The following is a 27535-nucleotide window of genomic DNA, read 5'->3' on the forward strand; positions in this document are numbered from 1 at the left end:
ATTGCATAATGGATAAGGGGCAGTTTACTGACGGGGATAGGTTCGGAGATGAGATGGGCACATTTTTAGCAGGACAGGATGACAGGGTCATTGATGAGGAAGGTGATTTGGACGCGATCTTAGAGCAATGTCGCCGCCGTGATTATGATAGTGAGGTAGAGGATGAAACAGAGACAGGCACACAGGTCGAGACGGTAGCAGAAGTTTATAATCAAACGAACGAGAGCAGACAGGGGCCAGCTCGGTCACGTCAGAGCTCTATCGCCCAGGTGTCCAGAGTTACATCACCCATATGTGACGAGGATCAAAATGATGACATTAACCCAATACTGAGCTTCCTACGATCAATGAAAGAAGAAGCTGACGAACAACGTAAGAAGGAGAAGGAAGAAGATGAGAAACAACGTAAGAAGGAGATGGAAGAAGCTGACGAACAGCGTAAGGAGGAGAAGGAAGAAGCTGACGAACAGCGTAAGGACACTCAGGCAATAATTTCGCATATAGGAGAAATTCGAGGGGAATTACTAACAATAAAGAAAGAATGTGGAGAAGTAAAACAAATGTCAATGGCTGCACAAAAAGTAGCAGGCCTGGCCAAAACGGCAGCAATAGGGGCAATGAAAGTCGCGGAAGCAACTTCTAAACTCGCAGGGCGCTTGCGACGTACAACACAATCCCACTCAAAATCCCTAGCGTTCTTAAAAACTCAGGGTAATATCGCGGTTGCGAACAACACGAAACGAATGGAAGAAGTAGAGTGTCGGATAGCAAAACTAGAGCAAAACGGGCACACGAGCACTGCGAGGATCAGACATGATTTTGATCACAATCACTTCCTGTCGATACTAAAATTCCAGAAGTTCAAAGAAAATGGAGGGTCGATGCATCCGAAGAGCTGGGTGATGCAGTTTACAATTTCATTACCGGCATCATGGCCAACCCAAGCAAAATTAGAATTCATGTGTGGACACATCGAAGGCCAAGCTGCGGAAAAGATGTGAGGTGTGGTAGCGACGTGTCGGACTTATCAGGAATTTGTGGGTGCATTCCTGCGGACCTACTGGTCAAAGGAAACGCAAGACAGGATTAAAGAGGAAATAATATTTTGTCCTGAACTGGAAGTGTCCGGGCATAGGAGCGCAACCAAATTTCTTGATGATTTACTCAAGAAGAATCAATTTTTAGATAGTCCATATAGCAACGGAGAAATCATTAAATTTTGCTTTTCCAAATTGCCAGTTAGGTACCAACAGACACTTGTCGGGAAGTGTGGATCTGACATAGAAGCATTCAAGAGTCTATTGCGCGAACTCGAAGTTGTCTTTGATAAACAAGACGCAAAGGACAGGAAGAAGGGGCAAAGTAACAAATACCACAGGCCAGGAAGGGAAAACGACAACAGATCGCATAATCACACTGGTCAGTTAGGAAACCAGGGTTACGGAAGCCAAGGTTACGCTATTCAAGGTTATGGAAACCAGAGACACGGAAACCAGAACGTCAGGGAGCAGGGTCAATCTAGACAAGGAATCTGGGATAGGAGGAATAACGAACGGCAAAGCGACCGTAATTGGAGAGAGCGAAACCAAGGACAACAGTGGAGCCAGGAGATTGAAACTAGACCCGCAAATCCTAATGCACGTCAGAGGAGGGGGAGCTTAACAAGGGATTGACGCCAGACTAGTGCGAACACAGGCCGCCGGAATTTCGCACGTAATCTCGGACCTGGCCAACTACAGATGATAAATTACGAAGATTTATCAGAAATCCTGCTCGAAGAACATAAAACAACTCCTCGACAGGATCGGCAACCTCTTATCACAGTAACAATAGCTGGAAAGAGTATGAATGCGATAATAGATAGTGGAAGCTACATAACAGCAATATCTGAGGCAGCATACAAGAGGTGCTCTCAGGAGATGGACTGGCCTGTCCTATCGGTTAAGAAAACCAAAATAAAAGGGGCATTAGCGGGTAAATGTGCGGAGGTCACCCAACAAACAAGACTGGAATTCTCCTGCCAAGGACAGAAAATAGAGTCTTACTTCTGGATCGTGCCAAATCTGGCGATCGACATGATAATAGGAATGGACTTCCTAAATGAGCATGAAGCGATAGTTGATCTAGGACGAGGTGAAGTGGTTCTGAGGAAAGGGAATCCCGTCCACATTAAGTTCGACGACCAGCTGATCCCAGCTCAACTACCGTCTAACTGTGTTCGGATAAACTATGCGTGTCAGAAAGACAGAAAGGAAAAACAGGTCGACGTTGCGGGTAGGGGAGAAGACACGGATGAGAATGAAGTCGTAGTAATGGGAGAAATAAAGGAGAAAATAGGAGAAAAAGAGGAAGCAATAAAGAATATAAGGTGCGACCACCGCAAAGAACTTCATAAATTACTAGTAGAACATGCAGAGGTCTTCATTCCCAAGACAGGATCAATAAAGAACTTCCAATATGAATTCCGTGTACATCCGCACAACCAGTTTCGTGTGCCACGCTATCCAATCCCCTTAGCATATCAACAGAAAGTAGCAGCTGAAATTACGCGAATGCTGAGTGAAGGAATAATAGAACCTATGGTTTCAGCCTATAATAACCCGTTAAGAGTAGTCGAGAAGGCAGATGGTAGTATTCGTTTAGTCTTGGACTCGCGACAGATTAATACCATAACAGAACCCGAAACAGACAGACCGGAGCGATTAGAGGAACTATTACAAAACTTCCATGGAATATCAATCTTCTCATCAGTTGATCTAAAATTGAGTTTCTGGCAAATCGAGCTCCATCCAAATTGCAGACAGTATACAGCCTTTTTAGCATTTGGAAGATGTTACCGGTTTCGTCGTCTACCATTTGGTTTGAACATTTCGTCTGCCGCATTCATTCGGGGGCTGGACGGCATACTAAGCGATAATTTAAAACGTCATGTCACCAGCTATGTGGACGATTTGCTGATCGCGGAGAAATCTTGGGGAGAGCACAATGCGGTCCTCGGTGAACTCCTTGCGACATTCAAGGAATACGGAGTGACTATCAATATCGAAAAATCGAATTTTGGGACATCCTCTGTCAAATTTCTAGGACATATCACCACGGGTGAGGGCATTGCGCCAAATCCCGAAAAGATCAAAGCGATTGAAAAGTTTCCCATTCCTACGACAAAGAAGCAGTTAAGGGGGTTCTTGGGGATCATAAATTCTTACAACCGCTTTATACATGTCAAAACTCGGAGCAGTCCTAGGTTGCATCAACTTACAGGAAAGAAGATTCCTTGGGAATGGGATGAGGTGGCCGAATCCGAATGGAAAGCATTAAAATTCGCATTATTACAAGCACCCATCCTCTCACACCCTAATTTAGCAGAAGAGCTTTGCATAGTCACGGACAGTTCATACTCAGGTCTAAGTGTCATGGTGTTCCAAGACTATGTACATGAAGGAAACAGGGTGTGGAAGACAATTGCGTTTGGTAGCAGAGTACTAGCCAAGAGTGAGAGGAATTACTCAGTAACCGAGTTAGAGGCGCTGGCTATTGTATGGGCATTTGAAAAATTCAGATACCTTCTGTTTGGTCACAAGACGAGGGTCTACACTGACCACAAGGCACTCGAGTTCCTGATGACTGCAAAGCTTAATCACAGGCGGCTCATTATGTGGGCATCATATCTGCAGCAATACAATTTTTCGATAGAATATATCCCCGGCAGTCAGAACATTATTGCAGACGCCTTATCACGGTCACCGATCGGATTTGAGCACAACATAGAAGAAGATCTGGAGGAAAATCACTACTGCCTTTTCTATATGTAGAAAGTAGCCTTTGAAAATTTTATTACCTGTAGTATGCAGGACATCAAGAAGGAGCAAGACAAGGACCCTGCCCTAGTGTTACTGAAACAGAAATGGACAGACAGAAGACACGCCACCATCGGGCAGTTCTACCTCTTGCAGAAAGGCATAATTTTCCACAGAAATTATGCCAATGACACTGATTGGGGGGTATGCATCCCTGAACACCTAATAAACAAGATTATATGGCATACTCACCTCAGCTATGGACACTTCGGACCACGCAAGTGCAATCTCAAGCTAAGGACCATGTGTTACTTTCGAAACATGGAGCGTCGAATTCGGAGGGTACTATCGGTGTGTAAAGCCAAAAGGCTAAGCACACCACTGTGAGCATGCAGGCACCAATATACCCAATCGTACCGAGCAAATTAAGACAATTAGCAGCAACAGATTTGATGGGACCTTCGCCAAGAACAAGAAGAGGATATACTTACGTATTAGTGTTTGTTGAACTAACGTCCAAATACGTTACCTTTACGGCACTGAAGAGGGCGACAGGACGAACTGTATCACGAGCCCTAATCCGGGATTCCCTACCACAGGTTGGTCATGTGAGTAGAATTATTTCTGATAACGGGCCACAGTTTAAGTCAAAAACATGGAAGGAGACGTTGCGTCGATGTAAAATTGATCCCATTTTTATATCTTCACACCATCCGAGCTCGAATGCTGCAGAACGGGTTATTAAGGAACTCGGAAACTTGTGCCGGTTGTACTGTAACAAACAGCACACGACATGGGACGTTTTCCTTAAAGACTTCCAGGAGGTGATCAATGAGGCACCCCATGGGATAACAAAATTGGCACCCATTACAGTACTGAAAAACCGGATTCCTAAGGACTTGATAACCGAAGTCGTAAACTTCCCACCAAGGGCGCGAACGCAGCACCGAGCCATAGTGGATTTGGCTCTCAAGAGGATACGGGCTGCAGCAGAGGTCAGGAAGAGACGTGCCGACAGGGGAGCTCGTCTACGAGACTTCCAAATTGGACAAAGGGTGCTCGTGAAGTCTTTCCGACTCTCTAACAAACAAAAAATGAAATGCCAAAAATTCTACTCTGTTTACAACGGCCCGTACCGTATAAGGAGAGCAGCTCACCACAATGCTTATGAATTGGAGACGCTGAAAGGAAAGAAGTCCATAGGACTCCACCCCATCTCTGACATAAAGAAGTTCATGGAATAGTAGTAGTGTAAGTGGTGTACATAGTAGAATGGGCAAATACATGAACCTGGCTATAGTAGTAGTGTAAGTGGTGAGCATAGTAGAACAGGCAAATATATGAACCTTTCTTCGGGGAACAATAATTGTTGCATTAATAGATTAAGATTGCTAAAGTATTAACACGCTGCGTTGTCTCACATAAGAATTTACAGCTGCTATCAGTTTTTTTTTGTTTATGTTCGCGACTTCCAATGTCGATGGAGTAGGAGATACTACCTTTTCATGAGCAATGTTTTTGTCCTTTCCTGTCTGGTGTCCATGTTGAGGGATAATGACGAGTGAGGAGATGTCGCACAAACAGGCGCATACAAGAACGTGCTTTTAAAAGCGTCCTGAGAAGTCGTGATACGCTCTATAGCAGCCACAACCAGTTTGTGAGACGTTCATGCCAATGCTTGCAGGCACGCAACAGTGCACTGCAAGATTGTGGTATATTGCGTGATTTCGAGGATGAATATGGGCAGTATAGTTTTTACAGTGATGCGCCAGCATCGTTGTCTTGCAAGTCGGGCTGAACCTGTGAGCGTTCGACTCCAATGGGGCCTAGACGGTAGAAATGCGGGCATAAAGCCTACCATGCCAATGTGCTGGTTGGGGATTTAGCATGCTGCTTGCGACTGTCACAGATGAATAACCAGGGACTTATACTTGGATATTCGTGACATACTGTGTAGCTGGCGTGTGGTGGGCGACTGAATCCTCAACAGGAACCAGTATTGGCTTGGTCATATTACATTGCCTCTGGAAAGGTGCGCTTTCATTGCTAAAACTGCATCACATACAAAATTAAGTTCAACTATAAATTTATTGTCTTGTATAGCTATGGCTAACCCAATCTCTGGAGTTTCAGTGAGGCATAGTGAGAACTGGGAGGCCGTGTCGTACGGCGCGCACATCACTGTCGTCGTCAATAGCGGCGAGCAGCGAGACATCTCAGCATAACAGGAATTATGGAAGAGGATTGTAAAAAAAAGAGGTACGATATACTAGGAGAAGTTAAACCGTAGGATTTAAAATAACTTGGGGTTTTCTACCACAAGTACGAATGTTTGGCGCGCGCCTGTTGGGATGTTATTTTTCAGGTCATCAAATCACAGACCCGAGATGGAGGGACGACAGGCGACCGAAAGTAGAATAGTTGCATGTTCTTTATAGCACAGTAAAACTTCGACCTGCATAACAACATAATTTAATCAAAAGACATAGAATGTAGGTCGTTGGCAAATGGTAGTTAATTCTTGAGCATGTCTACTGTCGATCTATGCAATTAATAGTAATATTAGTGCGGGCCCGCAAATTTTGTTGTTCATCCAATACATAGCATCAGTTGTCACACATCATGTACAGTATGGAGATCGTGCTTTACACAAATATATAGATAAAGTATTTCCATGTCTAGATTAGATACACCAAGGTTTTGTTATAGTGATAGCCATAGATTAATAACTATAAAATTAAAATAAGAGTGTCTGAAATGACAGACCATCAATGTATCAAATGGCTCTGAGCACTATGGGACTCAACATCTTAGGTCATAAGTCCCCTAGAACTTAGAACTACTTAAACCTAACTAACCTAAGGACATCACACACACCCATGCCCGAGGCAGGATTCGAACCTGCGACCGTAGCAGTCCCGCGGTTCCGGACTGCAGCGCCAGAACCGCTAGACCACCGCGGCCGGCCATCAATGTATCGTTATGTAAATTTATTATAACATAGAAGGTCATGGGAAAAAGTTAGGCATAAGATTTTTGTCAGAACTGTGCAGATGACAGCAATCGTGGCAATGCAGAGGCCAGGCGGAGCAAAAACAAGAGGTCATCGGCTACCTGCAAGAAGGGGAGCGTCAGTGCGCCACCTGACGAGAAGGGCGCGGGAGCATCTGGTCCTACAAGCTGTCAGTCACCGGGCCGTATACCTGAGGGATTAGACGGCAGACAGCCATCGCCGGGCCACAAGCGAAAGTGTGGCCGGCCGTTGACACTGACCAGCAGGCAACAGCCAGCTAGCTCTCCAGACGCGGCAGCCGTTTGGAGGGATTCCCTGCGGCAGACTACGTTGTCATGAGTACACGAATATCACATAAGGTGTCAGAACCTGCGCCTCATGTGCCTCAGGACAGAAAGGGACGCTATATAATCACCTATTTGAGTGTTTACAACTCACTAGCATTGGCCGATCTGCATACACAAATCAGTATCGTGCCACAAACTCTTAACAAATGAACTGTCTCATTTTTAACTTCTCCTCTCACTTAGAGAGCAGTTGTAGCAATCGTCGCTCCTAGTTCGATCCTGTCTGGATCACCTCACACACTTGTGGAGTCACTCCACGTGCCCTCATCCCTTGTCGAACTGCAATATTGAGAAATGTAAAGTACTGTCCAGGGAGAGAAGAGACCTGGACTAGTGATGCATCCCAACTAGGAGACCTCAGAGACATTTAATCGACATGAGTAGAGCCTATGTCTTCGTACCGTACTGCCGTGATCATATGTGTGGGTCTTGCTGCAATCTCAACAGCGTACTGCAGATGCTCCAGCACACCCTATTGCTGTTGCAACAACGTAGCAACAACACCCGACATTTAGCCCTATGTGATGTCAGTACTGTGGCCCCATCCCAAAAGCCCCCCCTCCGATGCTCAAGACATGGAACCACGTGCATCAATGCATATGACTCAACATACCAAACCCCTCAGAGAAACGAATTTGTGAAGTGCTTCGAATATTTCCAGCAATGTGATTTAGTGCCTCATTCTCAGCACAGTCGTGAACATTGTGCAATGTGCAAGCACAACAACACCCCATGAACCTTGTTTTTTTTTTCTTAAATTTCTTTCTCTAGTGTTGTTTTTGTAATGTATGTTATACCTTGTATGTGTTTGTGTTTTACACTGTAATTCTTATGTAAGTGATAGAGTTGTTGTTGTTGTTGTTGTTGTTGTGGTCTTCAGTCCTGAGACTGGTTTGATGCAGCTCTCCATGCTACTCTATCCTGTGCAAGCTTCTTCATCTCCCAGTACCTACTGCAACCTACATCCTTCTGAATCTGCTTAGTGTATTCATCTCTTGGTCTCCCTCTACGATTTTTACCCTACACGTTGCCCTCCAATACTAAATTTGTGATCCCTTGATACCTCAGAACATGTCCTACCAACCGATCCCTTCTTCTGGTCAAGTTGTGCCACAAACTTCTCTTCTCCCCAATCCTATTCAATACTTCCTCATTAGTTATGTGATCTACCCATCTAATCTTCAGCATTCTACTGTAGCACCACATTTCAAAAGCTTCTATTCTCTTCTTGTCCAAACTATCTTCTCCATGGATTTTAATACCAACTCCAAATTTTTCTTTTGTTTCCTTTACTGCTTGCTCAATATACAGATTGAATAACATCAGGGAGAGGCTACAACCCTGTCTTACTCCCTTCCCAACAACTGCTTCCCTTTCATGTCCCTCGACTCTTATAACTGCCATCTGGTTTCTGTACAAATTGTAAATAGCCTGTCACTCCCTGTATTTTACCCCTGCCACCTTCAAAATCTGAAAGTGAGTATTCCAGTCAACATTGTCAAAAGCTTTCTCTAAGTCTACAAATGATAGAAACGTAGTTTTGCCTTTCCTTAATCTTTCTTCTAAGATAAGTCGTAAGGTCAGTATTGCCTCACGTGTTCCAATATTTGTACGAAATCCAAACTGATCTTCCCCTAGGTTGGCTTCTACTAGTTTTTCCATTCGTTTGTAAAGAATTCGTGTTAGTATTTTGCAGCTGTGGCTTATTAAACTGACTGTTCGGTAATTTTCACATCTGTCAACACCTGCTTTCTTTGGGATTGGAATTATTATATTCTTGTTGAAGTCTGAGGGTATTTCGCCTGTTTCATACATCTTGCTCACCAGATGGTAGAGTTTTGTCAGGACTGGCTCTCCTAAGGCCGTCAGTAGTTCCAATGGAATGTTTACTCCCGCGGCCTTTTTTCGACTCAGGTCTTTCAGTGCTCTGTCAAACTCTTCACGCAGTATCGTACCTCCCATTTTATCTTCATCTACATCCTCTTATATTTTCTCCTTTCATCAATTAAATTCAATATTTCTTCTGTTACCCAAGGATTTCTACTAGCCCTCGTCTTTTTACCTACTTGATCCTCTGCTGCCTTCACTACTTCATCCCTCAAAGCTACCCATTCTTCTTCTACTGTATTTCTTTCCCCCATTCCTGTCAATTGTTCCCTTATGCTCTCCCTGAAACTCTGTACAACCTCTGGTTCTTTCAGTTTATCCAGGTCCCATCTCCTTAGCTTCCCACCTTTTTGCAGTTTCTTCAGTTTTAATCTACAGGTCATAACCAATAGTTTGTGGTCACAAAGTGTTAGCTATGATTAAGTTACGCTCTGTGCAAAATTCTACCATACGGCTTCCTCTTTCATTTCTCTCCCCCAATCCATATTCACCCACTACGTTTCCTTCTCTCCCTTTTCCTACTCTCGAATTCCAGTCACCCATGACTATTAAATTTTCGTCACCCTTCACTATCTGAATAATTTCTTTTATCTCATCATACATTTCTTCAATTTCTTCGTCATCTGCAGAGCTAGTTGGCATATAAACTTGTACTACTGTAGTAGGTGTGGGCTTCGTATCTATCTTGGCTACAATAATGCGTTCACTATGCTGTTTGTAGTAGCTTACCCGCATTCCTATTTTCCTATTCATTATTAAACCTACTCCTGCATTACCCCTATTTGATTTTGTGTTTATAACCCTGTAGTCACCTGACCAGAAGTCTTGTTCCTCCTGCCACCGAACTTTACTAATTCCCACTATATCTAACTTTAACCTATCCATTTCCCTTTTTACATTTTCTAACCTATCTGCCCGATTAAGTGATCTGACATTCCACGCTCCGATCCGTAGAACGCCAGTTTTCTTTCTCCTGATAACGACATCCTCTTGAGTAGTCCCCGCCTGGAGATCCGAATGGGGGACTATTTTACCTCCGGAATATTTTACCCAAGAGGACGTCATCATCATTTAATCATACAGTAAAGCTGCATGCCCTCGGGAAAAATTACGGCCGCAGTTTCCCCTTGCTTTCAGCCGTTCGCAGTACCAGCACAGCAAGGCCGTTTTGGTTATTGTTACAAGGCCAGATCAGTCAATCATCCAGACTGTTGCCCCTGCAACTACTGAAAAGGCTGCTGCCCCTCTTCAGGAACCACAAGTTTGTCTGGCCTCTCAACAGATACCCCTCCGTTGTGGTTGCACCTACGGTACGGCTATCTGTATCGCTGAGACACGCAAGCCTCCCCACCAACGGCAAGGTCCATGGTTCATGGGGGGGATAGAGTAGGGCGCACAAATTACAAATTATTGTATTGTTCTCCACACCATGTTTTTTGTTTGTATTTTGTATTTATTGTTGTGTGTATGCAAACAGTGTGCCTGAATTCCCCATAAACTGAAGCAGATACCACCACTGTCATTGTGAATCGACCATCAGTTCAGGGAACATTTTGTAAAGGTTATTCTTGCTGCAGGGAGACAGAATGAATCGGAGGTTGTAATTAGATTCTGAAAGCTCACAAAGAGATTGTTAACTTAAATAGTATCATGTGTGAGTGAGTTCAGGTTAGTTTAATGATTCAAATTGTTGTAACATCTTGGGCATTTAATTGCTCTGATTGTAAAGAATAAACTGCTCCATATTTGGCTCACGTGCCCGGGCCGTATTTAGAGCGTGAATGTCTGTGTGAATCGGTGTTTGGAAGGGGCTCCCTGGGTATGGATGTGTGATGTGAGTGTTCGAGTTCCAGATTAAGAAGGTGAAGTTGGCTACATCATAAATAATCCTCCCTCTATGAGCTGCATTTTTCAGTTGCAGTGATTTTTTTTATAGAGCATGGCATGTGGAGTCAGTTTGCAAGATTGTTCTTGGGCGATTGACTTACTACCTTGCTCCTAAGCGAGCCAACCGCTCACCAATTACAATCTAAAATGGCGTAGGGGCTATGAGAGGTGGCATGAGCCCCCTCTCATATTTCTATCTTACGATTTTCCTCTCTAATTGCATGCGGTGAAAAGTTGCTATTCCTTCACACGCGGACTTCCCACGCAGCATCTCTTGTCACCCGTGTGGTCCGGTGACAGGCGGGCTCTGCTGATCTTGAAAGTGTAAGTCAACGGGTGTCAGGGAGTCGAGTGAATGCTTTCCAGATGCCGACATTGTAGAATAGCGGCGGAGACACGCTCGCAGGGGCCTGAAGTAGCGGCTGGGCTAGAGGTTCCGTTACTTCGCAGGAACTTAGCGAAAACACTTTCTGGCGGGCTACCAGCGAGGCGTGGGAATGACTTGTGTTCCCAAGCAGCCTTGGCGCGCAAATTCCCGCGTTTTCCGCTGGTTTTCGAGTTGCTGATTGGAACGTTTAACCACGGCCACTGTCATGGGGGCGGGAATGTTCTGTGTTCGGTTTGTACGGGTGCTCTTGTGGTAGTCGGCTCTCGCCTTTCGGTCGGAGTAGGTTACAAGACTGAGCTCTCGCTGCTCTGGACAGCCTGCTTTCCGTTGGCTGTCTAATATACTTTTATTTAATTGTAACTGTTTGACGAAGTTGCTGAAGTTTCAACTTCAACGTAACTTTCCGAGTACAGTTGGCAATTGAGCGTTCTGCATACAAGCGGCCTATGTTGTCTGTCTTGAGCAGTTTTGGCTCAAGTTGACTGTATCGGAGTTACAGTGTGACTTCGCTTGTTAAAATCAATCACTGTACCGTCAGTGATTGTGTGGCGAGCCTTCTTCGTCTCCCTCAGATGCGCATTTGTATTGCTAGGAAGTCTTTAGTCAGGAACAACTAAACCAGGATAATTTGTTTTGGGCTATACTCGCGACATTATCATCACCACGACGGGACGTCGAAGCAACCAGCCATCGCCTCCGGTACGCCAGATCGTGTTCTGGCAGTTAAGAAGACAGTTTGGTAATGTATGTCCGCAACACCGGCAGACAGGGATTTTCCTAGGTGATAATCAGAGCTCAGCAGAGCGCGCCTGTTCATCTTTTTCTAACTTTGTTCTGTCTTGGGTAGTAGCAATTAATGTTGGGTTGGCTGTGTGTTTTCTCTTAAGATTTGAGTTGCAAGGAATTGGCTCCACATACCACTTCGTCACAATCTAGTTTAGGGACAACTTCACCTTCACAGCATTTATTTGAGTATCCAATTTGAGCCAATTTGATGTATTGTAAATGTTTCATGTGTTTTGTTTATTATTTTGAGTTTAGTCATAATAAATCATATTGTTATTTTGGACAGAACTTTCATTCTGTTAATCGGTAGAGCAACCCTTTCAGTTCTCACTACGTTACTGAAACTTTCCTTGATTTAATTAATGTTTATCAAACTAAATTATTGCAGGTGCCAAACTCTTTTCTACTCCACTTGCAGGGTCGATTACAGTCAGTTCGCGGAGTTAGAAAGTTAGAATGGGTGGGGGGGGGGGGGGGCCTTAGAGCATCATTTATATATGAAGATTCTCGAAGAATTTAGTGTTAAATACACTGCTAGCCCCGGCACCTCGCAGTCTAATGAACCCAAGTTATACAGAGGGTCCCCCAAGAAACTGTTATAGGCCCTCTACAATTCTTAATCAATATAAACCATTCTGAAGACAATCTGAGCAGCCCTCCAACTGTAGGTGAAGAAGTTGTTTACTTTGTATTAAAATCAATTACAAAATCATTTGAATAATATATCTGCAGACAATGAAAAGTGGTAACTGATTCTGAACAATAAAAAGTGTGAGATCCACTACATGACTACTAAAACAATTTCACCAAACTTCGGTTACACGATAAAGCACACAAATTTAAAAATTGTCCATTCAACTAAATACAGAGGGATTAGAATTACAAACAACTTAAATTGGAACCATCACATAGAAGATGCTGTAAGAAAGGCAAAGCAAGGACTGCTGAACTGGCAGAACACTTAAAAAAATCTACACAATGCTTGTCTGTCTCTTCAGGAGTACTGATGTGCAGTGTGAGATCCTTACCACATACAACTGGGGGAGGACATCAAAAAAGTTTGAAGAAGGGCAGCTTGTTTTGTATTATCATGAAATAATGGAGAAAGAATCACGGATATGACTTGAGCTGGTACTCAGGTGACAAGGTCTTTCCACAAAATCACTTTGTTTTTTCTCCAAATGCCAAAATTTTTGTTGCCCCCCCCCCCCCCCGCGCCCCCCACATGCATAGGGATAAATGCACACCACAATAAAATTAGGACTTGCATGAAAAGACTTAGCGGTTCATTTTTCCCACATGCTATTACATTGTGGAATAGTAGAGAAATAGTCGGTAAGTGATTCGATGCACCCTCTCCCAATCACTTACATATGAAATGGTAGGTAATCATGCAGATGTATCAGGGGATAATTACTGTAGCATACACCTGTAGCAACTGAATTTCAGAGTTTCCTATGTCTCCCAAAAATATCCAACATGATGTAGCCAATACTACAAGTTACAACAATGTTTTCTGTTGCTTACATCCCACAGTTCCTTTTAATAGCAGCCAATTATCAAAATTTCATAAGAAACAGCTTGTACTATTGCATGTATGGCTTTGTTGACAAACAAAGGAGAGTTGAAACCCTTTTCCATACATAACTGCAGACGTTATTACAGGCCACTGACGTACGTAACCTTCATCAACATTGTGCATTTATTATTATTATTATTATTATTATTAAATAACGTACAGTAATACAGACATAGGTCAACTATTTGCAAAGTAGATAATTCCTTAAATTCAACTAGTAATTCTACACCTTATTCTAAGTTTTTCATCTCTCCTGAGTGTTATGATAAATTAATTTGTAAATTGTGTCCTAAGGAAATTTCACTTGAGAAAACTATGAAATTACCAGAAAACAGAATGGCTGACCAAGAAGCAAAACTCCAAATACTGCCAATAAACATATTTAAGACTAAGAAAAAAACTACACTGAGCTTCTAAAACTGTCAGTTTCTTCCCCAGAGAGGAAAGAAGAACTGGTTGAAGAGTGATGGAATACTGCCAACAGACACGTTAAAAGTAGGAAAAACTAAATCTAGCTTTTGGACCTATTTTTAAATCACCCATCAGTAATGTTTGGAATTTTGCATCCGGCAGGTACATTAAGCTTTAAACATGATCATGGTGTATATGCGTACAGGGAAAAAAAAAATTATCTGAATTTTACCAGATAGGCGGGTTATTAACACACTTTTTCCTGGGCGAAAGTACATTTTTTCCCGGGTGAAATTGAAAGGTATAGACCCCTGGTGAAAGTATACTATATCCCTGGTGAAAAGTATTATTTTCATAACCGAGTGACAATACACTTTCGATCAGAGCTGTAAAACTTATCAATCCTTTGAAAGGTGATGGTTTTGTACAACCCCATACAACTTCCTGGCATGTTAGGAAATAAAAAACATTGTGTTTTGGAAAGATCTTTAATGTGCAGCAACACTAGATTTTTTCCCCCTGCCCCCAATATCTGGTTAGGCAGGATCCTAGGAGCACAGCTTGAATTGCAGCAGCTGACTATTTGTGACAAGCGCAATTACAAATTTCACTACTGTGCACCAAAAATTTCATGGATTACCTGGCTGAATGTATGTTCCATTGAGCACTTCCAACTATTCCATAGAAAAGCCAATTACAGGAGAAACTGCTCAAGAACTCTTTTCGCACTGTTTTTTGAATGATAATTATATTTTTTGCCATCGTTATTGCATGCTTTGTAATCAATGAAAGAACTAAAATTAATATAGAAAGCTAACCTTTAGAATTGATCTTTTTTAGCATGTGTTACACTTTAAGATAAACTAAACACAAATGAGCAAGAAAACTTTTAAATAATGCCATAAATGGCTCGTCTTTCGGACTTGAAATTTTTCTAAGTGGCTGGTCCTTGAAGTGTTTCGAATGAGAATCAAATGCTACCACGATTTACAAAATTCATGGCACATTCTCACATGTAACATAGTTCATTGTGTGTAAATGGAAATTTACTTTGAAAATAACACTTCTCAAATCATCATTCGCTATATTTTCTTGTGACCTGTTATAAATGTAAACAGTTGTGACATTGTGCTCATTGAAAGCAGTTTTCTGTTAGATGAAGTATTGCATAGTCCTTGACACAATTTGCTGTCAGCTGACATTTGTGTGTGAACTTTGTTTTGATATTGCGAATGGTGTATTTTCTTTGTAACTGGGTTTTTCTTTTGGTGTTATTCTCTGATTTACATTTCATTGCTGCAATATTACTCTGGAGTAGTGGGCTAAATTCTTTGTTAGAGTATCACTTCTTACCAGTCAAAAATTAAAAAAATTTAAATGAAAACTAAAACAATGAAAAATTCCCAGAATTTTAAAAACTTCCTACGTTTTTACCGGATTTCTCCCAGATGAGAAAATTCCTGGGTTATTCCAGGATTTCCTAGTTGTCCCGGGATGTATACACCCTGATAATACATATGCAATTCAAAGAATTCTGACCAAACATTTTCAATTATTGATGCCAGAAGCAGACTTTTTGAGAAAGGTTATCTGACCGCATAAGAACCAAAAATGTTAACTGGAGCAAAGAGGTTATGAATTTTAAAAAAAATTGTACTCACCTAATAAAAATATATTCTTCTCAAAATACAGAGACAATCAGTAATGGAAGGATGTCATGTCCATTGCACCATGATGTACTGTGCATACTGTATCACCAATCACTGTTAACAATAAGGACATAAATTGCATCAACATACTGTCGCTCATATCAACACCAACAAAGATAATACGTGGTCTACATACAAACTATCAAATTCTTTCGAGCCAAACTGCAGATGCCTATTAAAAGAAACACAGAACACACTGCCACAAGCAGGCCTGAGTTCATATAAAGACTATGTCAACTAAAATTATTTAATGCTTAAACCGTTATATGCCTTTAGAACAGTGTTGAAGTTTTTAACATAAAATTTTGTAAATTCTGCTCTACCAAAATATGTACCAGCGATTGCCACTGAGGAAGATGTAGACACTTTGCTTTGTATAGTATTTTTGTACTTCTTCATAGTGTAACACTTGTTTCACAACAATTTCTGCAAACGTGACGTCATTTTGATGTCACACACAATATCGATGATGGCATGATCAGCTATTGACTTTCATTAGAATTCGATACTGGCTTCTCTTGGGATTTCGTGCACACGTACTGGAGACTTACAAAAGCATGTTATTCTTGGTACAATTTATTATAATTATTGCTATAATAAAATGTCATGTAATGATTTATCGACAGTAAATTCCTTCTTATAAGAGTGATCTCTTAGGAGTGAGTTATTGTCATCATCAATAATTTACAAATCAAGAACCAAACACATTAGTTTTGTAATTTGTTGTATTTTGGTTCAATGTTAAAAGAGCATTGTAAACTTATCACAAACACATCACCATAATCATAAAATGACATTTAATAATGCATCAACAACACAGGCCTTCAATATATAATATGATAAGTAAGACAGGAGTTAAACATTGCATGGTTAAGTGCTAGTAATGAATAAAGTCATGGTTTCTGGAGTAAAAAGTCGCTAGTTCGCATCCTGGCACACCCTTTTTTCCCCCCTTTTGTGATAGCGTTGTTAAAACATACTGTCACTTTCTTATGAATGTAATACAAGTATGTCCTGCAATAATGGATGTTATTTACATTCAGTCTCGTCTCAGAACAAAGGATAAAATAAATATTTAGCGACTTCCGAATGTCTGGTTAGGCAGGTACCTAACAGTGCAGCTTTAATTGCTGTGACTGAAATGAACAGCAATAATATTCTCCCTTTTCACCCATTATTTGTCTGTCTACAGTAGAACCCCTCTAATCCGTCACCTTCGGGACCGGGACCATGGTCGGAACGAAAAAAAGGTCGGATTATCCGAAAAATCTAATATTTATTGCAAAAAATATAAGAAGACATTTAGTACAAAAAATTAAACGTTTAAGAACTAAAAGACGTCAACAGTAATATAAAAAGATGTTTTTTACACAGTGTTCAACAATAGATTAACTAAAAAAACGTCTACACACACAAAGGAAAAACAACAAACAAATTACAGTACTGACTTAATAACGTATAAACGTATATATACTGTAAACTAAAAAATGTTTATAGCACTGTGTATAAAAATGAAATTTTTTACAAAGAAATGAACTACTGTATGTATAAACTAAGAAATGATTATACTGTATGCATTGTTTTCACAGTAAAAACGAAAACAAATTACGTGGAAAAACTGTCAGTGGTACATTTTTGTTTAGCAGATGTTATTCTAGATTTAGCTGCAGTGTCCCTCCATTTTTTTTATCCACAAAACGTCCATTGGAGTTGAAGTTGGATTCTGCTTGATGTATTGAGGGGTGATGTCGAAAGCGTTTTCTACATTGTTGTGTGAAATCCAGGTGGGGGATACGTCTTCGCCGTATGAGTCCTCATTCACAGTTTCCTGGCTAACAGTGGCAAAGCTTCATTGGCAGGGACGTTCGATTCCAGAGTTTGTAGATCTTTAACGATTTCCAGTGCGTCACTGTTTTGCCCATCTTCGGTATGCTCATTTTCAGCCATAACGTGTGGTCAAAACTTACGTCATGATTTCCACAGTGTGTCAGGTTTCAGTTCATCCCATGCTGCAGCGATTGTGTAGATAGCATCTTTGGTGTTCGGGGATTTCACTGCCTCAAATAAGTTATGACCTCCTTCAGATTTTTCCAAGATTGAGCTGATATACTTTCTGCGATATCGCCTTTTTAACCATTCAATAACACCCTGATCCATTGGTTGGATGAGTGAGGTCACATTAGGAGGCAGAAAGAGAGCTTTTCTGTCCCCTTTCACCAAATCTTCCTCAGATGAATGTGATGGTGCGTTATCCAACAGCAGTAGAGCATGTACAGGCAGATTTTTTTGCTTCAAGCCTTTTTCGACCGATGGCACAAACTCGTCGAAAAACCAGGATTTAAAAAGGTTGCAGTCCATCCAAGCAGAATTTTGATTGCGGTAATAAACTGGCAAGGAAGATAAGTTTATATTTTTGAATGCCCTTGGCTTCTTAGATTTGTCAATGACAAAAAAGGGGAGCTTGTGGGTGCCATCTGCGTTGCTACAAGGAATTACTGTTATTCTATCTTTTATAAGTTTCGTTCCTACCACGGATTATATTTGAAGCTGCGAGCATTTTTGTTGGCAACATTTTAAAGTTCAGCCCTGTCTCATCGATGTTATACACTTGGCAGGGTAACAGTTCATTGTCTTCTACAATTTTTTAAAACTTAACAGAAAACTCCTTAGCAGTTGCGGCATCAGCAGATAGTTTTTCACCAGAAATAGAAACAAATCGGACACCATGACAAGTTTTCCAACGATCAATCCAGCCTTCACTGGCAGCAAATTTACTTTCGGCTTCCAGTTTTTTGTGCAAAACTATTGCTCTTTCTTTGAGAATTGGGCCGGATATTGGAGTTCCTTTCCTTTCCTTCTTTCTTGACAAAACCACATCCACAATGTGTTTCCAAGCAGTTCCAGTTTAGGCTTTTTTAATGTTTTGCGATTCTTCAGAGTGTTTTCACCATCAATCGTAACTGTATAGGATTCAATGTCTCTCCGATTCTTCCTCCAATCCTTAATTGTCGTAACACCTACATTCAGTTCCTTTGCAATTTTTTGGAGCGATTCTCCTTCGTCCAGTCTTTGTAGCACTGCTAATTTTTCATTTAGTGAAATAGTTATACGTTTATGTTAGAATCCAGACATGTTGAAAAACAGACAGCTGTACACACAATAAATCTACAGTAATAAGTACTGTAGAGAACACGGAATAAAGCAAACAACGACGTTTTTTAATCCCAACAAAGGATAAAACTGCATAATAACATGCAGTATAACCATGTGCACACCGATAGACACTGCAACAATTGCCCAACACGCGTCCAGTCAGTGACAAGTCGGCACAGGCTCGCGAGCCTGAGCATGGTCGGACTAATTGGAGTGACGGACCATCCAAGGTCGGATTAGAGGGGTTCTACTATATTTCCAAATATGTGGTGATTTCAGAGTGTGTGGTTAGGCTGGAACGTAAGGGGGCAAATTTAAGTGCTGCAACTACAATGAGCTGCAATAAAGTTTGTATTTTTTCTTCACAAAAAATATTAGTCTCTCTATTTCCGGATATGTAGTGACTTCCTAGTGTATGGTTAGGCAGGAATCTAAGAGAGCAGCTCAATTTGTTATGAGTGAGTCAAGGAACAATAATATTCATATTCTTCCATGTCACAAAGTCAACAGCCAATCATGCAAGCATCGATATTGTGCATTATGTCAAAATGACGTCACATTTGCAGGAATTGTGAAATGGGCATTATCCTTCTTCACTGGGCACAGAATTTGATGGGAAGTTGTGGTGAACAGTGTTCAAGTCATTTTGTGAAGCTGCAGAAAGCAGATGTATGGTTTGCATTGTTGGATCAAAACATGTCATTATAATGTTTCAGAAACCAATCATTTAAAAGTCAACATTTTTTTACTTCATTTCGCAAATTGAGATTTATCAGATACTCACTATCCTCACATCAATTAATTTTCTACGTACTAGCCCAGCCTGCAGCCATTAACATGCCTCTAAGAAGACAATGAAGCCAATGCCAAACAATCATCTAAGTAAATACTCTATATTTTAGTATGTGGATATGTTCTTTAATGTATCCCAGTTTAAAACAATGACAAACATCTGGTCTAAGGACAAATCATTGGATACGCAGCACTGAAGAGGTATATCACACATTCCATGCATGTGTATCTAGTTCTTTAACAAGTTATCATTAACAGGGTTCTGTCACTACTGTTGTAGGACTCAAACAAGAACACCGAGGATGTGTGGCCAGAGGAGTGGGAAGCCTGGTTTCAATGTACAATCCAGTGTGTGCATTGTTTCCTTCATCTCTACCTTAAGTATTTCTCTCTTCACAATTTTCAAAAGCTTTTGGTTTCATAACCAAAACTTTACCCCTACAATAATGAATCCATCTTAAAGCCATTTTAACTTGGAACATAGACAACAGTCTTCTCTGCTGGCATCACATTTCACAATACTTTTGAATTTGGGGAGATCTTTAATGTAGTGCATAGAAACAAACTGAGCAGGTAATACATACTGATTTGTGTATTTGCAAAGCTCAACAGCCATATCTTACAGTGTCTGTATTTATTCGTGTATACTACGAAAATATGCAGTTTACTTGATGCACCACATTAAAACTCTCTCCCAAATGCATCACTTAACACAATTTACTGTTACAGGATATAGTTTATTTTTGTATGATGTCACATATACTGCATCAGCCTTTTACACAGGGAATAAACTGTATTTTCAGGTTACATACAAACTTTAGAGCTTTGAGATCAGTCAAGGTCCAATGCAAACAAACTGATGTTTATCAGTTACCAATACCAGTAAACTTTTGCAACCATTTTTGCAACATTTTTACATGAAAATGGAGAAAAATTCAAATTTTACAATATTTCATAAAAACTGCCATTTTTGCATGATGTCATTAAAAATGTTATTTTCAAACTATTTTTTGTGTTATCATTTATGCAAATTTTTCACATCCGTTTTAATTTGACATTAGTTGCAATGTCAAGTGAACAAGTAACAACCCCAATGGGTTTATGGTTTCATCACTCACAATTTCAGAAAATGAATCAGTTTGCAAGGGATTTCATGCAAGACTTTATACTGCTAGCTGCCAATTGTATTGTATCGTAACAAATAACTAATTCCCTAGTACATATCAAGTCAGCTGACAGTGCCTGATGTCCATGAAATGATTTTAAACAAGTTTTCTAAAGTGTTAGCATTTATTTGCTTGGACCTATGAGTGTAAACAGCTTCAAAATGGGTGTTCACATAAACACATCTAATGGCTATCCAAAAGACAATCTGGAGTACAAAATGTTTTGTACTTCACCAACTCTAAAAGCAACATGGGGCCTCACCAAATGGATATTCATTCCAGCTCCGAGTTTTCCAGCACCAAGTTAAAACACGCATTTCTATCAAACACAAATTGGGTAGGTGGCTCTTACTTGGATCCCAAATGAACTCTTGTTGATGTTGGACAACTTAGAAACATGGCTTCAGCTGATCTTGCATAAAACAAATGCTGGGTGGGGCAGAATTTAATTTAGCCAGAAAGTGCATAGCATGATTATAATTTCTGACTGGATTGGAAGTTCAGTTCACAAACGTTCTTGAGTAAGCTACATACGAAAGTGTTCTAAAGTCATTTGTCGCTGCTCTGTGCTCTCATGGGGGGGGTCCTTCTAACATCTTAACATGTTGTGCCTGGCACAGTTGTGTTCTATCCAGGGTCATAAAAAGCAATTTCTAAATATTTCAGAGCTTTCAAAAATCTTAATTTAAGAATGGTTGCAAGTGGCAATCCCATAAGGAAGACAACCAAATCATAATCCACTATCACCACTAAGAAAGAGAAGTATTATACATCTGCTGCCATCAGTCACTTCCCAATAGTCAGAACTGTTGGGCATATCGATCCAAGATATCTGGTCCTTCAACTCATACGGATTTTTGAATTTTGTGCCGTGACGTTGCAGCACAGTAGAAGTTCTGCACTGCTCAGCAGGTGGCACCAATGGTGAAAAAGTTCTCTCACTGCAGCAAGAGGGCAAAGGAATTGGACAAGTTGCTGCTAGTGCTACCAGACACAACAGCTGAGTGACTGCAGTCTGTGACAGGGAGTAAAAGAACATGGAAGCAACATCTGAAGAAGAGGACTGGCAACTGAGCAAGAAGACAACAGGCAAATAACGACAATGAGTGCCTGGAGGACTGGCCACCCAGTGTCGTCGTCTCCCCCACCCACCCAAATAGAAATTCTCATATTGACAGCCCTCTGCTTTGCTATTTAGACAGTGAATTGCCATAATATGTTATGTGGATTTCATGTTCAAGTTACCGAGCATGTTACTCTCATTTTGGTTTTGTTCTGTTTTCTTCCACAATAATAATTTCATCGCAAAAAGCAATGATAGTAGAGGCAAATGCTGTGATGATGCACATGGTCAACTTCTGCACTGTGGTGTGAAGAAATGCAGCACCCAGGGTCTTCCCCTAGTAAATTGTAATGAGTAACACCATACGTTTTTTCAAAGGTTGACAAATGTATCAATAAGAAGTACTGCTTAAAACGAAAAGTCTACTGTTGCATCATACTATGAACTACACAATAAAATCTGTTAAGCCCAGCCTGTGGTAAATTTCTGAGACACTGGGTTTTCAGAAATGATGTAAGACTTTGGATGATAATTCATTCTGGTGTGTGTCCTACACAATTACTTGTGCTGTGGTGCAACACCCACTGGGTGAGATGGGATCCTTCACTTGTATCAACTGCTGGCTCATGATAACCTCTTTCCAAATCAATTAATGTGTACAATCAAAACACACCTCACAAAATTTTGGATTTTAACAGACTGCATCTGTGTTGTTGGAGAAATGTTCTGTTACAGACTGAATTACGAAATAGGGAACAGCAGTGTGAGTGCCATTCAACGATAAAATTTACACTGTCACAGGTTCTCCCAATTTGCTAGTTTCGTGTTGTAGATACTGTAGAGCAATCCGTATAACTCACAAAATCAAGCCATGATCTTTTATTATCCTCTTTAATGGTGTAATGTACCTTAGCTTCACAATTTTAAAGGCTTCAAGGTATTCCACAGATAAGTTGCACAAGGATCTTTGCAGCCACTTGTGCATAATTACAGACCTGCACTCACCTCACCACTGGACATGCAGCATTCTAAGTTTACCAGAAGACTGCATTGGGAGCAGAATGAGTCAGTGTAGTGACTCTGGCATGAAAAATATTTATATTTACATTAAGGCTGATTCAGGATTGACCCTTGTTAAAGAGCATCACAGAAATGGCCACTGCTGACGTCAACGCAGCATTCTCCTTGTTTTATCAAAGTGTGTGACATACAGCAGCTCTGCCTGAGGAATATGAGGAACAGCATTCAAAATGGTCTGCTGTAGTACTTCAGTGTGTGAGAATTATTAGAGTTCACCTGACCCTTCAAAAAATGAGCATGTGGCACTGATGGTCAGGAGGCCACATCCGGGAAGTTCACCCGTGTTGCAAGTCTTATTACAGGTGATGCCACATTGGGAGACTTCTGTGTCAGTGATGATGAAACGACGATGAGGACAAGACAATACCCAGTCCACTAACAGGAAGGAATTTGGAACTTAAAAATGCATGGATGCAAGACAGAAGATAGGTCCAAAGTGAAAGGATGAGGAAGTATTGAGAAAATGACAAATTCAGTGCTGAATAATTGTTCGATGTGCTTGTAAAAGGGTGAAATGATATATATAAAATAAATAAAATTTACTCCTCAAGTTTAAACTTTGCAGATCCTACAAAGAAAGTAATAGAGAATAAAGCTCTTGAAAGTAGAGCTTCCCGTGACAATGACTTTATAGAAAATAAATCTACCAGAACTTTGAATGTTTTCACATGACGACGGAATTTCTTGATGACTTATGAGTGATCTAGACAGCGAATACTGCTCAAAACTCTTAAAACCATTGAACTAGTGTACCTACTCTCAATGATGTAACATAACTACTCTATGAAAGGTATCAGCTTAAAGGTGACAAAAACATTTGCATCCTTATTACAAAATTTGCCAGCCTTCACTAGAGTCTCCCGAAGACCAAGTATTCCATATTTAGAACTAAGAAACTGAGGAACTACCTGTAATATGTACAGTGGGACTTCTCTTAACGAGCATCCCCCATAATGCACAATTCGCATATTGAGCAAAACAATCTGTAAAAAAATGACTCACTCAATCAGCCATGTTTTGCTTAACAAGCGAAGACAATTTAGTGTGATGTCACCAGCCGTTCACGCATAGTGCAGGAATCGTTCAACAATATAAATACCTTTCATTGGCACCAGCAGCATTTGAACAATGTCTGTAGTACATACTGCAGTCTGGGTTTAGCACTCTCTCTGCTACCATCTTCGTGCAGCTGGTGATCACATGAAACTTTCTGGCAGATTAAAACTGTGTGCCGGACCGAGACTCGAACTCGGGACCTTTGCCTTTCGCGGGCAAGTGCTCTACCAACTGAGCTACCCAAGCACGACTCACGCCCCGTCCTCACAACTTTACTTCTGCCAGTACCTCGTCTCCTACCTTCCAAACTTTACAGAAGCTCTCATGCCAGAAAGTTTCATATCAGCGCACACTCCGCTGCAGAGTGAAAATCTCATTCTGGTGATCACATATTTTTCACATAGCATTTTTTTGCAAGCAAATTTTAATAACCTTTGTAGAAATGTCCCCGAAGTTAAAGCAGCAAGAAGACAACCATAAGAGGAAGAAAATGACCTCAGATGAAACGTAAAATCATTGAAAAACACGAATGTGGTGTGAGCGTTGCTAATTTAGCACGCACATACTAACATTCTACATCAACTATTTGGACTATCCTCAAGAACAAAAACAAGATTAAGGAGACAGATGCTTCAAAGGGAATGACAAGAGGATCTAACCAATCGCTTCGTATTCTGGACGATGTAGAAAGGACGCTCCTTATTTGGATAAATGAAAAGCAATTACAAGGCAACACTATTAATGAGAACATCACTTGTGAGAAGGTGAGAACGATTTTTGATGCCCTCGTTAAGATGATGCCAGGATCAGCAGGCGAAGAAGTGTCTAAGGGAAGCTGTGGGTGTTTCGAGTAGATAAGAACAAGTATCCACAGCACTGCCAGGAATGGTGAAGCAGCCAGCTCCAACACAAAGGCAGCAGAGAACTTCATCAGCCAATGAAAGACTGTCTCACATTGCTATTGTGTGATAATGGAAGTGGTGATTTGGAAATTAATCTGTTGCTTGTTTGCCATTCAGAAACACCACAGCCCTCAAGAAGTGTAAAGTCCAGAAGAACAAGTTAAATGTGATGTGGAGGTCCAGCACAAAGGCTTAGGTGACACTTGATCTTTTTTGTGATTGGATCAATGAATGGTTTGGTCCTTCGGTGACAAATATTTGCTTGAGATGAATCTCCCACTCCATGTCTTCTTTGTTATGGACAATGCTCCTGCCCATTATCCAAACTCACAAGACCACTGTTGTGACTCGCCGATCTTTCAAAGTGCCGCCGCGCAGTTACGCGCATCCTCTATATGTGGCGCTGCCTGCCAGCCATGCAGCAGCCGCGCCATCTAAGCGGCCAAGCAGCCAGCGGCTGCCAGACTTGGACTCAGTGCTGATTTGAATTTTACCATGCTCACATGGCTTGCTTTGTCAACTTGCTCTGTGACTTACATGTGTTGTGTTGTTTTGGAATATATGTGTTCAACTTGACGTTATAACAATTGGCGATGAGGACGGGATCGTATTCGTCCGCTTTAGCAAACTGTCGCTGCGATCGATGCCCTTCTCGCCCTACATCTGTTAAGGAACTGCAGGCCTTCTTGGGGAAAATAGCATACTATCACAGGTTTTTACTGTCTGCTGCTTCGGTGGCTCAGCATAAAAACATGCCTTTTCACTGGTCCGCATCATGCAATGCGGCTTTCCAGAAATTGAAGGCTATGCTGAAAAAGGCCCCATGCCTGGCTACTTATCGACCTGGCCAGCATCTCATTCTTGCCACGGACGCCTCTCAATACGGGGTTGGTGCAGTCCTTGTACACCGTTTTTCTGATACTTCTGAACAACCCATTGCTTCTGCCTCCAAAACGCTCACGGATAACCCAACGAAAATATTCTCAAATTGAAAAAGAAGCTTTGGGCATTATTTATGCTCTTCATAAGTTTGGTGTTTTCTTTTGTGGATCCAAGTTTCATTTTGTTACAGACCACAAACCACTTGTTTCCTTGTTTCATCCATCAACGTCGCTTCCCGACAAGGCTGCACACCACCTCCAGCATTGGGCTCTTTACTTGTCTCGTTTCAATTATGAGATTCATTTCCGGCCAATGGCTCAACATGTGAATGCTGATGCACTGTCTCGCCTTCCCATGGGTCCTGATCTGGCATTCGATAGGCACGAACTTTTGTGTTTCCACCTGGATGTTGCCGAGCAGCAGGTTGTGGACGGGTTCCCCATCACCAGGGACCAGCTGGCGGCTGCTACGGGTTCTGACCCTACCCTCTCCCGGGTTTTACGCTGTATTCAGAACAGTTGGCCGTCCGCTAAGACTTCTGATCCGTTGCGGAACTACTACGCTTTGCGTTACCATCTCACGGCTAGGATGGTGCTATCCTCCTTTCCACCAAAAATGCTTTGCCGTACCTGCGTCTTTGCGTGCTTCAGTCTTGCGCCTCCTTCACCAAGGGCACTGGGGTGTCTCTCGTACAAATTCTATGGCACGCCGTCATGTGTACTGGCCTGGCACCGACTCTGAAATAGCGCACATGGTCACTGCCTGCGGCCCTCATGCGTCACAGGCCGCCGCCCCGAAGTCATCTTTGTCACCGTGGCCTTCGCCTGAGAAGCCCTGGGAGCGCATTCATGCTGACTTCGCGGGACCTTTTTTAGGTACTTATTGGCTACTCGTAATTGACGCCTACTCTAACTTTCCTTCAATTGTCCGTTGCACGTCGCCTACCACTGCGGCAACCACAAGGGCTCTCGCTCGCAATTTCTCTTTGGAAGGCCTTCCCTCTACTCCTGTTACTGATAATGGTTCGCAATTTGTCTCTTTCGAATTTGCGGATTTTTGTGCTTGTCACGGAGTCATGCATGCCACGGCCCCTTCATTCCATCCCCAATCACACGGTGAAGCTGAACGACTGGTTCGCACATTTAAGGCTCAGATAAGGAAACTCCTGACTTCTTCTGCTGCTGATGATGCGCTTCTCCAATTTCTGGCTTCTTACCGTTTCACCCCCATGGGTGACCACAGCCCGGCTGAGCTCTTACATGGCCGACAGCCCCACACGCTACTTCATCTTCTGTGGCCTTCCACCTCACGGCTGCGAGTGCCTTCGCTTGGCCGGTTCACCGCCATCGACCTTGTATGGGTACGGGGATATAGCAGGTGGCCAAAATGGAGTCCAGGCCGCATCTTACGACACTGTGGCTGATGCCTGTATGAAATCCAGACAGACACAGGTGTTGCAGTGCGTCATTCGGACCACCTCCGGCCTCATGTGCCGGCAACGCCTGTTCCGAATGCCGCTCCACCACCTTCGGCTCTACGTGACGCTCAGAATCTTGGCATCTCTCATTATTCACAACACAGCCCTCCCACCGTCATCTCAGTGCCAGCACAAGAACGGATGCCACCAGGAGACGTGC

The 27535-nt window shown here is 41.8% G+C and overlaps 1 protein-coding gene across 5 annotated transcripts in view; it reads right to left on the reverse strand.

The window, feature by feature from the left end:
* Positions 1 to 27535, reverse strand: part of LOC126260923 (negative elongation factor D) — a 229231-nt gene that overhangs the window by 191928 nt on the left and 9768 nt on the right. For all 5 annotated transcript variants that reach the window (XM_049958411.1, XM_049958412.1, XM_049958414.1 and 2 more), the window contains exon 2: positions 15757 to 15858. The gene's annotated coding sequence lies outside the window, so the exon portion shown is untranslated. The remainder of the gene's footprint in view (positions 1 to 15756; positions 15859 to 27535) is intronic.

This window comes from Schistocerca nitens, chromosome 5, assembly GCF_023898315.1.
Source record: "Schistocerca nitens isolate TAMUIC-IGC-003100 chromosome 5, iqSchNite1.1, whole genome shotgun sequence".
NCBI classification, from domain to species: Eukaryota; Metazoa; Arthropoda; class Insecta; order Orthoptera; family Acrididae; genus Schistocerca; species Schistocerca nitens.